This window comes from Notolepis coatsorum, assembly GCF_963971535.1.
Source record: "Notolepis coatsorum genome assembly, chromosome: 15".
Taxonomy (NCBI): domain Eukaryota; kingdom Metazoa; phylum Chordata; class Actinopteri; order Aulopiformes; family Paralepididae; genus Notolepis; species Notolepis coatsorum.
In genome coordinates this window covers 6,396,921-6,409,314 of record NC_140179.1, presented here as the reverse complement: position 1 = coordinate 6,409,314, position 12,394 = coordinate 6,396,921, and positions in this window count along the sequence as shown.

The following is a 12,394-nucleotide window of genomic DNA, read 5'->3' as shown; positions in this document are numbered from 1 at the left end:
CCATACAGTTTGTGAAGTAAAAATGCTCTTTCATCAGTAATAGAGTGGGGAAGAAGGGAGGAGAGGATAAAGAGCAGAGGATAGAAGAGGCCGTAACACAGTAATGTTTTATATCTCTCACAGACAAAGAGAGTCATATTACATTACATATTTAACATGTAAATTCTGACATGTAAGTTCTCATGATGCATATACTGTGTCTCGTCTATGTCCATATTAGTCCATAAGGTACATCTCCTATTGCTGTTTATATATCATAGGCCGTTTACATTATAGTGTCAGAAGCAGATACTGAGCAGAGACAGGAGTCCATTTATGGCTATAGAGTGACTGAGAACATAGTGTACAGAATATGTTCATGTAAGGATGCGTGAATAATTTTTCCATACGGCAGGTCCATATCATATACACATCGGTAGCTATTCTCTATATTTACTAACTGCAATTAAATCTTCTATTATCTATATTTACAAACAGGTAAAATATGACTATTCTTTATATTTACTAACGGAGGTTAAATCTGACTTCTCTATATTTACTAACTGAGGTTAAATCTGACTATTCTCTATATGTACTAACTGAAATTAAATCGGACTATTAACTATACTGTATTTACTAACTGAAGTTAAATCTGACTATTCTCTATGTACTAACTGAAATTAAATTGGACTATTAACTATACTGTATTTATTAACTGAGGTTAAATATGACTATTCTCAATATTTACTAACTGAAGTTAAATCTGACTATTCTCTAGTATATATAGAGGTTGAGTAGTTTCCTGTGATATATCACATTCACACTCCAAGTGAGTTAGATTATCTTCACAACCTCAAATATACTCTAGCTGCAGTATTTTAGCCTGGTATCACCCTCAGTACCTGCAGTATTTTAGCCTGGTATCACCCTCAGTACCTGCAGTATTTTAGCCTGGTATCACCCTCAGTACCTGCAGTATTTTAGCCTGGTATCACCCTCAGTACCTGCAGTATTTTAGCCTGGTATCACCCCCAGTACCTGCAGTATTTTAGCCTGGTATCACCCTCAGTACCTGCAGTATTTTAGCCTGGTATCACCCTCAGTACCTGCAGTATTTTAGCCTGGTATCACCCTCAGTACCTGCAGTATTTTAGCCTGGTATCACCCTCAGTACCTGCAGTATTTTAACCTGGTATCACCCTCAGTACCTGCAGTATTTTAGCCTGGTATCACCCTCAGTACCTGCAGTATTTTAGCCTGGTATCACCCTCAGTACCTGCAGTATTTTAGCCTGGTATCACCCTCAGTACCTGCAGTATTTTAGCCTGGTATCACCCTCAGTACCTGCAGTATTTTAGCCTGGTATCACCCCCAGTACCTGCAGTATTTTAGCCTGGTATCACCCTCAGTACCTGCAGTAGTTTAGCCTGGTATCACCCCCAGTACCTGCAGTATTTTAGCCTGGTATCACCTTCAGTACCTGCAGTATTTTAGCCTGGTATCACCCTCAGTACCTGCAGTATTTTAGCCTGGTATCCTCTTCAGTATCAGTATCACTGTATCCACATCAGTATGCATGGGATGTATGAATCAGAGATTTGAGCCTATAACGTACTGAATCGTCTAAACATGCACTCTTTAACTCTTCACAGTGTGAAAGTGCGGTGAAGACTGAAGCTTCACTTAAAGAGGAAGGGTTGGAACATGAAGATCTGCAACGTGAACAATCCATGGATCTAGACTCCACCTCAAAACTAGCAGCGGCGTCTGCCTCCTCTGACATAGAGGTGTTTGACTCTTTCAACAGTTCTTTCAAGGCGAAAAACATAAATTATTCGCACTGTGCCATTTTCTCTGCCCCAGAGGAGGAGGACAGCGACATTCAGACCGGGGATCAAAACCCGAGGCCACAGATGACACCTTCATGTGAAGTTGAGTCTGACCCTGAATGTGATGGGGACCTAAGTACCTCTGAAACTGAACACAGTTCTGATTACTCAACATCTTGAGCTTCCAAAGATCTCCCACCAAGTCAGATTGTAAGGATGAAGAAGGCGAGGACATGTCAGACGTAGCCTAACGCAGTGTCCTCCTTTACCCGAGTCTGACTCTAAGAGTGATATGGCGTTTTTGCAAAGAATGTACGCAAGTGCGAAGAGAGGAGACTTCCAACCACAACCGAAAGCAAGGACACTTCTGATGAGTCCGATTTTTATTTATTTATTATTATTTTAATTTTTTTCTGCCCTTTTTTGAGGGCACTCCATCCACCACCCCCCCCCCCCCCCCCCCCCCCCTCTCTTCGGGGGACAACTTTATTTTTTATTATACGTTTTAACAATTTACAGTGCAACATTTAATAAAGTGTAGTAAAATAAGAAAAATTGTGACATTGGGGAACTCAGACTAGACATTGACAAACAAATTAAAACTAAGGACAATGAAGTACAACAATGAATACACATGACAAGGGAAGGGGGGGGCAGAGAGGGGAGTAAGTAAAGTAGGGGGTGAGGAGGGGTTTTGAGAGAAGGGTGGGTTATGGAGTGGATGGCTCACAGGTCATCTCCTGTGATTAGGAGCCTAGATTATCCACAAGCAATTCTCAGATGTTATTAAATTGTGAGACTTCGATGTGATCCACGGTTGAGATACTTTCCTGTGATATGTAATTTGAGAGAAGGCCCAACCATTGCCCAGTATTCAAAAATGTTCTTGTCTTCCAGTTTAAGAGGATAGTTTTCTTGGCAACAGCTAGGGAAACGAGCAGGGGTTTGGTGTTCTGGACTAATAAATTGATAGCAGAGGGAGGGGGAGAGAGGAATGCTGCAGCTCATGACCCTGGATAGTGTATTGATTCATTAACACATTGGGTGCCACGCAGTTTGCCCATCTTTACCACTCTCTGCCAGTGCTGTAACCCTATGGAGTGGCTCACCTTCTTTGCAGGGCTATAACTTTTTAAATATTATAGCTATATCGACATTACTATGGCCCATTCAACATCGGGTATCTATCGTTCCAGATGTGGGAACGTTATATTTTTCCATTCATACATTGTCGTGTTAGTACCGTCGAGAATATAAGTGTTTTTAGACTGTATAGCAGTAATTCCTAGCATGCGCTCGGCTCTATAGGCCCCGACGCGTATTATACATTATCGATTGGCGTTTCGTCCCTATACACGCTATATTAAAAATGTCAAATGCATATGATCGCTATACATTATGTTCCATCATGCGTGAAGGAAAGGGGGGGGGGGTCGTTTTTGATTCCTTGATTGTCACTAACTGCTTTCTTTAGTAAGACACCATATGTTGATCGGACAGATTGCAATGAAATAAATGGACAATCGAGCTGGAAATACCGTTAGATTACTCTTACCTGTGACCGATGCGTCTGGAGAAAAAAGATTCCAATTATTTGACGTCGATCTGCTAGATCCATTTTCCGTTTGTATGACGCAATAAACGCCGAAAGCATATTGATTCTTGTGTCTCGAAAGCGATCCCAGGCACTCGAGGTGTGTATATTGATCCGCGTTACAAGATATCTCTGGCGGAGCTTTTTTCACTTTGTTTTGCGTAACGTAGTGCTGTCATCAGAGAGTGAAAGCCTCGTGTCTGAGGAGTCAAGATGGATAAGCTACAGATAAAATAGTAAAGGGAAAGGGAGAGATTTTGAAAGTTCCCAATTCGTCTGGGAAAGCTGCATTTTTGGAAACATTTGGATGTAATTACCGCAGGGAGAACTTGAGGGGAGTAGAACAGTGATGATGCCATCAGGTGGATGATGAACAAATGAACCGGACCGAAGTGGTTCATTGGTTGTTTGAAGTTGGAATATAGCCAGTTGGCGAACGTTTTAATTTGTTCTTGGATGTATGTAGCCGGTTGGCGAAGTTTTGTTAACGTTGTTCAACGTGTTGCTGACATCAACAGCGAAGTGGTGAGTGATTTATTATTATTTGCTGGTGTGGGGTCGCCGCTGCCCTGTTCTGTTGTGCTTTCATTATATAAATGTTGCTCTGCTCGAAATCTGATTTCTGTTTGTTTGTATAGTGACTGAGTAGGCTATTGTGTCGTGTGTGTGTCAAAGAAGATTCCATATAGCCTTCAATACGTTTTACGAGGCTGCCGTGTGAGTCAGTCTAACGCGAGTGCTGGGAATAGACGGCATTCCAATAAGAGAGCATAACAGGCTAAATAATGTTTCTTAGTTTTCAGCGTGATGTGCGTTATTTAGGTAGACCTATTGGACATTTTCATTTTTGTTTATTTATTAAGTTCATATAAAACTGTGTTTTGAATATTAAAAAAGAAATGAAAAAAATTATGTAAGTCTAAATATATATATTTTTTTCTGGTTTTCATTCGGGCTAGGGCTTCAAATGTTGCATTACAGTCGGGCTTATTGTCTGGCAGGGCCTGAACGTCATGGGCTCGGGCTGGGCACGGGCTTCATTTCAAGGCCCTTGCAGACCACTAGTTGAAATATCAGACAGGGTCCAGCTGGCTCCCGGAGGCTTCCTGGATGAATTATGAATGCCAATAGCGAATAAAAGAAATAACAATCATAAAAACGAGTTTACTTGTTGTTGGCAATTCATGTGTTAACATATGCATTATTTAATTCCTCTTTTTTGTTTCAGATTATTTTCAAATTGGAGATATTTTTTTTTTCTTATGTGATGAATATGATATGATGTTTCCTCTCAATACTGCTTTGGCCGTTTCCCATAGTAATGTGGATGACATTTCTGGAGAGTCGTTCGTTTCCATCAAGGATGTCCACTCTTTCTTGAAATATGTGTCGAATTCAGGGTCTTCCAGCAGTGATGTGTTGAAGCGCCATCTCTGGGAAGGTGGTTTGGGGTGATTAGTATTTAGAGTGAGGGAAACGGGTGCATGGTCACTGATTGTAATGGGATGGATTTTAGAATCACAGATGTCTGGTTGGATTGAGTTGCTGGTAAGAAAGAAATCAATTAGAGAGAGAGACTTATGGTCATGTGAGAAATGTGTATACTCTTTAGAGGAGGGATGGCTCGTGTGCCAGCTGTCGCCAAGACCAAAATCCGTCATATATTGTGTCAGTGGAATGCCAATTTCTTGATTTGCTTGTTCTGTCAATAGTGGGATTAATAACTGTGTTGAAGTCACCTCCAATTATGATAGTTGAGTTGGGGTGATTACTTAGTGCTGAGAAGAGTGAAAAAAAGTGGGGTCATCAGCATTAGGAGCGTAAATACTGTCAATGGTCATGTTGTGATTATAAACAGAGCAGTTGACAATGATGAAACGACCCTCTGGGTCTGAAATTGTGAGTGAGTGGCAGTCGTTTATTAATTAAAATGGAAACTCCTCTTTGCTTTGAATTATATGTTGCTGATAATGTTTGAGGCAAATGTACAGATTAAAATGTTTGATGGTCGGATTCTGCTTGGTGGGTTTCCTGTAATAGACAGATGTCTGCTTCTAGTTCCACAAGGTGGTTCGGCGACTCAGTGCATGTGTGTGTGTGTTCCTGTGGGTCGCCCATCTCACGTGTGTGTGTTAAACTGCAAGACTTCTAGTCTAACAATTAAAAAATAAAAATGATTTGAATTAATTTAGCCTGTGAGCCAGCCCCTCGAATATTCCATGTTATAAATTTAATAGGAAGCATTTAGTGTTTGTGTGTATATACAGTATGTGTGTATGGTCGCGCACAAGAGTGTGCATATATGCGCAGATGGTTGTGTCTGCGCGTTTGGTGTAGATATATTGGGGGGGAGAAGGGAAAGAGGGAGGAACATTTAAAGTTGTTGTTGAACAGGGAGGAGGAGACACTAAGGGAAGGGTACAGACAACCAAGACAACAAGCAACATTAAGACAGAACATAACCGGAGTCCATTGCTCCGTTCTATCATTCTGGCAACTTGTCAGCTAGCCATGTGTCCCGTGAAGATAATAATCAATAATGATAACATTATAAAAAGGAGAAAAGAAAGAGAGAAAAAAGAAAAATAATAACAATAATAATAAAGGAAATAATAAAACAGAAAGAAAGAACAAATTTAAGAAATATATATATATATATACATAAACAAATAAGCAAGGAAGTAGAAAGATATATAGGCTATATCAATTAGCAGTCCAATAGGGATAGGGGAGTCCGATTCTATGATGACAAACGGACAATCTGCTGAATCCAAAACTGCCATTCAGCGCAGGTCACCAACGACTTCAAGTGGCAAACACATGGCGACTTCTGAATCTGACTCAGAACCTGAGCAGTACAGTGAGAACACACGTAGGCTGAAGAGGAAACTGACCTACACTGCACCAGAGGGAAAACTTCTAGAAAACGTTTCAGTTCAGAGTTCAGATAAGGCACATCATCCTCCAGAGAAGGTTTGTCGTCTTCAAGAGAAGGTTTGGCCTCTTCAAGAGAAGGTTTGGCCTCTTCAAAAGAAGGTTTGCCGTCTTCAAGAGAAGGTTTGCCGTCTTCAAGAGAAGGCTTGTCTAAGCCAGCGGTTCTCAACAGGGGTTCCGCGGCACACAGGGGTTCCGCGGAGAGCTGTCAGGGGTTCCGCGAGATGCCTGGCAATGTTCTTTAAAAATATAGAATGACAACAGTCTTATTTTGAAAATCCTATAGCGGGTCTCATTTATGCCCACGCGCAGCTCCAGCTATAATAACTAGGCTCCGAAAGCTAGCAACATTCAGGTCATTATGATACTCTTATTTTGAAAATCCGTGGTGTCGTGACTCATATCCGCTCCAGCACACAGCCAATAGGATGCATCTCCACACAGCAGGCTGAGCAGTAGCGTCTCTCAGCTCAGCAGTAGTAGCGTCTGGATCTGGAATGCGGACATTGAAACACAGCAGCTGCAAGGGTAGTGTTTTTGCGACCCAAAACAAATCCCTGCTGTTTTATTCCGCAACGGGTCAAATGCATATAACATGCTTTGCAATCCTTGCCATTCCTTTATGACCACGTTGTGTTTAAGACCGGAATTAATGTCCCGTTACCATAAGCTAACAACAAGCTAAAGCCCTGTTCAGAGCGACAGAGAACAGCAGGGTGGGGACTTAGTTGGAAGGATGACTGGGGGGGGGGGGGGGGCATTCTCCCTCTATGTGTGTGCGTTTTTGAAAAGATGAAGTCAGACTACTATATTATATTGATAGTAAATGTACTGAGGGTGGACAGACAGATTATGTTGATATTTAAACATAAAAAATACAATACATAATAAATGTATCCATGATCATCATGCAACATAAAACAATTGCAGGAACGGTTTGGGAGAGGAAGGTGTTTTAGGTTGCGTGTTCCAAAAAATTTACTTAAAGTTTAAAGCTCAATATATCAAAACGTGGCACTTTATAGTGAACAGGCACTTTATAGTGAATCTAAATTCTTTTTGGATTACAGAAAATTATCCCTAAAGTGCTATCTGTTGCAGCTGCACTGTTTTCCATGAAAATACCATATTTGGATAAGTTTGACCATTTCTAAAAATCTGAAAATCATTATTTAATAAAACACAGAAAAGTATCACCAAGTTACTCTGGATAAAAAAAAACTTTACAGACAACATTGAGACACATCTCCATCCAAACTCTTGGAAGAACTCATTGAAATCTCATCTGATACCACCTGGAGAGCTAGTTTCAGAGTGTGGTGCTGAGTACCAAGTATCTCATGATGCTGCAGTTAAGGTGTTGATACCATTCAGCCCCACATATCTGTGTGAAGCTGGCTTTTCATCCATGACAGCTCTGAAAACAAAATATAGGGCCAAGTTGAGCCTTGAGGATGACATGCGTGTTGCCTTGTCAAAGATCTCCCCACGTATTGACCGTATTATTAGCCAGCAGCAGCAGCGGACCTCGCATTGAGCTAGAAATGTCCACTGAGTGAACAAGTGCTTATTTTCTGTATTTATTTATATTTTTTGAGAAATGGTAACTTGGTGATCCTTTTCTGTATTTAAAAAAAATTCATGATTTTCTGTTTTTGAGAAATTGTCAAACTTATCCAAATATGCTATTTTTATGGAGAACAGTGCAGCTGCAACAGATAGCACTTTAGTGATCCTTTTCTGTATTTAAAAAAAAACTTTTGTCATCAGATTCAGACAACTTTATTGATCCCGCGTGGGGCAATTCATATTTGCAGATTCACCAACAAGCAACAAAGACAAACAAACAACAAAACATCTCAACGACAGCACGGCAAATAAAGAGTCATTGTATCATCATTGTAGCAAAAAAGACAGGACCGGGAAAGTCTTTATCGTATGTAGGGGTGCCCTGGAATATTTTATTGAACACAGGGGTGCCTTGGCAGCAGAAAGGTTGAGAACCCCTGGTCTAAGCCCTCCAGAGAAGGCCCCTCCCTCAAGGTTGAAAGAAAGTATTATTTTCAGCAACTGTTAATTACTGTTATCAATATTGTCAGAACAGTATTATGTTTGTATGTGAAGTATTTACCTTGTTTAAAGGTGCTATAGATAAAATGAATGTTGCAGCAGGCATGTATCCCCTCCCTACTTCCTATTTATCCACGTGGAATGCACCTGATTGGATAAATGACATGCTGGTGCTCTAGTGTGACACCTTGTGGCTGAATGTTATCTAGATTCTATAGCACCAGCCAGGTGCTACAACCAGGAAATGCCCAAGAGAAAGTTGTATGTTATAATCCATGCACAGAATTTCTTCCCCCCCCCCCCCCCCCCAGGTAATCTCTTAGTTACATAACAGTAATGCATTTTTATGGTTCATACGTGATGAGGCTTTCATTTTGGGTAAATGGAGTTTGTTTGCTTTAAATACATACATGACTATGTGTCAGGTACATGGTAGACTATGTGTCAGGACCGGTACATGTTAGACAGACTCTATGTGTCAGGTAGATGGTAGATAGACTCTGTGTCAGGTACATGGTAGGTAGACTGTGTCAGGTACATGGTAGACAGTCTCTGTGTCAGGTACATATTGGATTTAATTTGTACATACAAATTGGACAATTTGGTACCATCTGGGTGGGTAAATTCTAGATGTGATTTTATTATACATATACATCCCTAGATTATGTTTTGATATTCCTTTTGTTTTGTGTAGCATATTAGTGGTTATCACCTCCTGAAGGTATGGAGTGCTTTTGTTATAAAACGTTAGGTTATGTATATAACCAAGTTCTGTTAATACTAGTGACGCTCAGCGTCATATTGCATATATCTCGCTTCAGCGTATATACACTGAATAAATTTCAAAATGTACCTCTACATGCCAGCATTCATCTGGCCACACCCCCATCCGCTTACCTACATAAGCGGGGATGGGACCACACACTCATCTCCTTCCCAACAAATTTCACCACAATGAAAAATCAAGGGCCGCAGCGGCGTCTAGACGCTGAGCGTCACTAGTATTAACACTTTGGGTGCCGGAAAACGCTTTACAGCGTCATTCCCGGCCATGCTCAAGTTGCCGAAGGACGCTTTACAGCGTCTTTAATATCAATATTTAAAAAATCTGTGATCGGATTCATATTTCCCCTCCGCTGGCCTGAGATCCACCAGGAGGACCCACTGAGCTCTCTGGCGGTTCAGGAGCGCCATCTGGTGGCCGATCGGCGCAATCGCCAAACAGGAAGTGCTGTGGAGGTTGTGCTGGTCGGCCATATTACTTCCGGGCACTCGGTTTCGCTCCCGGCACTCTGGCTCGTCCCCATATATATAGCGATCCATTGCCAATAACTCGATAAACAACATGATTTGGACGTATATAGTATTATACAAGCTGGAAATGGTTCATCAGGATAAACATCCCATAATCGAAAACGGTCTACACCACGCTGATCGTCCAACGGCGCGAGGAAGATCCGGTAAGATTCAGCGTTATTTTTGAACGTGTTCCATATAAACTGTTATGATGAACCCACACTAGATGAATGATATAACGCTGCCCACGGAATTATAAACGATCCCCCGCCCATCCGGTCATCATCAGATCATACGTAGATCATTCTAGAAGTACGTCCAATTGAAAAAATTTATATCGCCCCGATTGCCATCAAACTGTATTTCATCATCAATATAATGCATTTGGGGCTATAGATCACGTTCTGGAGAAAGCTGCAGAAAGAGATGAAAACATACTTATACATGATTAGACCATACTTTACTATGAATATGTGAATGAAAAAGTTTAACGTTGCTACACAATGAACAATACATATAGGACTTTGAATGGGCCCTAATAATGGCAATGTAGCAATAGAATTTAAAAAGTTATAGCCATGCAAAGAAGGGGTACTTCTCCATAGACAAATAGAGCTGGCAATCTATGGTATATCATGAATTTAACCCATGGCACCCAAAGTGTTAACAGAACTTGGTTATATACCTAACGTTCTGTGTCATACTAGCTCCCGCTCAGCGTCATATTGCATAACAGGAGCTGAGCGGGAGCTAGAAGCTCGACAAATGAACCCCGCTGAGGCCCCCCACAACCATCAGATCAGGGAGGACCGAGCCCCCCCGACCCCCCCTAATGGAGGGCACCCCCCCTATTGGAGGTTCCTGGGAGGGCGACGGACCCGACCGTGCGAAGAGGCACTCAAGCAACTCAACGCACAGGGTGAGCAGACCGTGGCTTGACCCCACGACTACACACACGCACAACCTGCATGCCACCCGGGAACGAACGGAGGGAACAACCTCGTTACTGCCCCCAGAAATCACGGGGTCAAGGGCAAACCCAACCCCGTGGCAAGGCCGTAGCAGCGGAGCGCGAAGGAAGACCCAGACCCACTGAAGGGACTGGATCCCCTGGAAAACGGGGGCCCGGAGAGGTCAATGACGCCAGGCATCAAGACCCCACCAGGCGGTCACTTAGTGACACCGCCCCCCACATCGCCAGCGTATTCGGACAAGGCCCCTCCAAGAGCGGGCCCTTTCCCCCCAATAGCACACCGCCTGGCACACTGACCCTGCAGAACAGGCAGTCAGCATGGCCGTAAGCACACAAAAAAGGTTAACCAACGGAAGCAGGCAGCGCACCGGGGAAAACCAGGCAACAGGCTGTAACCTGAGCCTGGAGCACTGCGGACGAGACAGGCGCCAAAGGAGTCAGCTGAAAACAGCCGCCCCGGCGGAAGGGGCGTATGCTGGCGTTGTTGCATGACCAAGCCTCCATTTAAAAAAAACCCACCCAGAGGGGTTGAGGCAGAGAAGGCTGACACGATTGGCAGACGTCATGAACGTGCAGGGGCACCCTCAACCGGGTAACCCGGGAGTTGACACTGCTCCAACACACCAGGGAATCAACCACCTCGGTGTTACCCAATGCGGTGGTTGTTCCTATAACCCCTCAAGAAAAGACACCAAAACACACCTGCGGGTATACACCGGTTTCAGTTTTCAAAAAAGGGTTATTCCAGGCCTACGGGTCGACGAACATTACTTCGGACCGGGCCTGGCGGCACGGGAAGTACACAGGATTACCAGAGGAGGTCCAAGACCACCCCAACAGGCCCCTCTTCGCCACGCGTGAGAGAGGAGCGAAAATAATGGAGAACCAGCCCTAAGCACACCGCACTTGGTATTCCCAGGCGGTCTCCCAACCAAGTACTAACCAGGACCGAACCTGCGTAGCGGGCGAGATCTGACGAGATCGGGCGTGTACAGGTTGGCATGGCCGTAAGCCATTACAATAGTGCAGAGTACAATATGTACCCAACAAGGGTCTCCATAGCGCCTAACCCTGTGAGACCCGGACCGACCTGGCATTTTTCCCCCCGAAAAAAGCACAAGTCCCTCAGGGTACCAGAACAGCAGATCTGCATCCCTGGCGGACAACGGGTTAACTGACCTGAACCAGCGTGACCAGACCAGTCCTGTGTCCTAACCACGCCGACATGCCCACTCCAGAAGAGGTCGATCTAAAACATGAAAAGAGGGCGCCACCCAGACGGTCCCCATTCAGACCGTGCTCAGTGGCCCACCCCAAGGGCGTGAGACCCCTCTACATATGTTCTGATCTATTCCGTTAACATCCCCCAGATATGAACGAGAATTCATCGAGACAACCTAATAAACTGGCGCTCGGAAGAGACAACTCCATCCCAGTTGCCCTATAAAAACACTGTTTCAACAAGCAACCAAGGCGCACGTAGCCCCTGTGTGATCCTGTAACAGAAACACACCGAGCCAGCACTATGTATGCGTCAAGACCCAAACACATCAATGGATAGTCTATCAAGACACCAAACATTGTTCCTCCAAGTCGCCTGGGAGAACGACACGGAGCCGTCGTGCTTCATGTACCTTCCTCTTTTTATTCAAAAAAGAAAGAACACAGACTGACATGAATCCCTCGCGATGCAGGCTGAGGTTAAAAATTGTTTACATT